Source organism: Triticum dicoccoides, unplaced genomic scaffold (genome assembly GCF_002162155.2).
Source record: "Triticum dicoccoides isolate Atlit2015 ecotype Zavitan unplaced genomic scaffold, WEW_v2.0 scaffold118544, whole genome shotgun sequence".
In the NCBI taxonomy this organism is placed as follows: domain Eukaryota; kingdom Viridiplantae; phylum Streptophyta; class Magnoliopsida; order Poales; family Poaceae; genus Triticum; species Triticum dicoccoides.
The window spans coordinates 1-2,639 of NW_021182570.1; the positions used below are offsets into that span (position 1 = coordinate 1).

Sequence of the window (2,639 nt, forward strand, 5' to 3'; positions counted from 1 at the left end):
ACATACACCATCACACACGAATAAGCTGCCTTCTGCCATGGATCAACTGTGGTTAAGCTTGTGTCTCATAGCCTCGTCCACGCTACGACAGTGCACTGTTCACAGCATCCAGGACTTCTAAGTTTTGCAACTTTCCTATGTCTTCAGGTAGACTTTCATTATTAGTATATCTAAGGCCCAAATACCGTAGATTGAACAAGTTGAATACCTCAGTCGGCAGCATCTTGATACGGGTACCTTGCAGATCCAGTGTTAAGAGCAGGTTCGAAGATTCTAGGATAGGCCTCAGCAAATCAATATTGATATATCTGTTAAAAACATGGATTGCACGGACATGTGTAGCATCAGATTCAATCAGTCGTTGAAGGTTTCCACTCTGGATTGATATTCGACGTGTGTGCTCAATAGAGAATGCACCAGAGCCATCATAAACTTTACCAAAACAATCTTCACCAGCTTTATTGAGGGCAACAAGTCGTATGATATCATGCACCTGGAAACATTTTAACCGCCCAGTATGATTCCTCTTGACCACCTGTAGTAGGCTTCGGCTCACAAGTTCAGTAAAGTACCCCTCTGCCACTTCCTCCAATGTTTTGTTCTCCTTTTCATTGATGAATCCAGCAGTAATCCAATGCCTCATTATTGTCCTCCTCTTGATGGGGGACAATGCACAATGTAAGAAACAATTCTTCAAATCATATGTAAGGTCCTCCAAACTGACCATTAGAATTGGCTCAATGCGAGGCATCACATTTTTTACCAACTAGAGCTCTAACTCATCATATATTTTTTTCCATTCTACAGATGTTTGACTTTTTCCGGATAGTAGGCTGCCTATGCATACAATAGCAATAGGCAAACCTTCACACTTCTTCACAAATTTCCAAGCTAAGTTCTATAACTCGAGTGGACACTTTCTATCAGGATCATTCCAAAAGGCTGATTTGTAGAATAACTCCCAAGAGTTCGATTTGTCAAGTGGTTCCAAATGAACTGAAGACATATTAGTTGCCAATAATGATACTTCATGCTTTCTTGATGTGATAACAAATTGTCCACCAGATGGAAAGACAGTCCATATCTCCAACGAAACATTAGTAGTCCAAACATCATCTAGAACTAAGATGTATCTTTTACCTTGGAGGTACTCGTAGATGGTCTCAGCCAGGATTCTAATCTCCATTTTAGGTGCATCAATTGGCATGCCAAATTCTCTAGCAATCCTCTTCAGCAAGTCTTCAACATGACAAATCTCCGACACAGTTACCCATGCAGCAGCATCGAAGGTTACTTTTACAGTTTTGTACACATGAGCAACCAAAGTTGTTTTCCCCACACCTGCCATGCCTCACACAGTGGAAATCTTGATTCTTTTGTCTTGCATGTCACCTGTCAGCCATTGCATCAATTGCTGCTTGTGCTCAAAGATCCCTACATGGTCCTCGTCCCTTGAGAAATTGAAAACTCGATGAGCCCTGTGGCCATCATTTCTGCCAATTTCTGGCATGGCGTAGTGCTCCTTCCTTTGTATAGCACCTTGAAGTCTGTCATTGATATCTTTAAACGTGTGCGCAAGTCGTCGCCAGGTCTTGACATGCTTGATCCTCTTCTTCATCTTGGCAACAAACCCTCCATGCTTCTCCTCCAACTTATAGGTGAACTCGTCGACCACATCTTCGATCTCGAAAGCGAAGCCCCTGATCCTCTCGACAAAGAGGCCAGTTCTATCATCGGCGTCCTTGAACCGCTCTACACCTTTCAGATATGCCTGCATACTTTCAAGCTCATACTTGGCTTCACTGATCTGACCGAGCAGACCCTTGAGGGCCGAGGCTTCACTGCAAAGCAGCGATGTGTCGAAGGTTGCTGCCTCGTTCGCCAAGGCCGCACCCAGCTTGACGATCAGTAAACCTACAATTGCTTCGGCCATGGTGGGATTGGGAGATCAATCTGAGTGCTCTTGTGTGTGTGCTATTGGAGGGGGGAAAGACTAATGCCCCCTTGGAATAGATTCCACCGGCCAGAGCAGGTGAAATCAAGGAAGAAATCCTCTAAATCTGAACCGGGTTTTTGGGAATAGCTGGTTGGCTAGAGGATTTGACCAACTGTACGATTGGTTAGAGAAGCGAAGTCCTCTTTTTTCTATAGAGGTGGCACCTAGTACATCCATTTGGCATGATGCGACTCTGAGGGTAGATAAGAAAACTCGCTTGACTAGTCACCGGCCGGCCGGCCAGCTTAAACAACTCAACAAACAGCTGCTGGCCAATTCACAAGTAAGCATGCATCATCAAAGTTGGCATCATCAATAAACAAGAACATGTAGATAAATTTTTATCTTCAGTTGCCATGCTAGCTTGGATCCAACATAGCGTACACACTGTTCAAGTCTTTGGCCTGCCGCCTGCCGGTTGGGGTTTAAAGCAAACTTGATCATTATATAGATGGTGTTCTGTGGGATGAGGACCAGGGTATCACGAAATATCATTTTGTTCAATTGTCCGCCATTTTTACGCCTGTAGATGACGGGGTTTAGGTGTTTTAGACCTGGATCTTTTTCGGTTTTACACCTGGAATGTATGAATGTGGTTCTTCTTGCAAAGCGGTTGTGTAAATTGGAATCAGATAATGAAGGT

General features: G+C 43.8%; 1 pseudogene; it reads right to left on the minus strand.

The window, feature by feature from the left end:
- Window positions 1-82: 82 nt before the first annotated feature.
- Window positions 83-1,933, minus strand: LOC119343189 (annotated as a pseudogene).
- Between the last annotated feature and the right edge of the window lie 706 nt (window positions 1,934-2,639).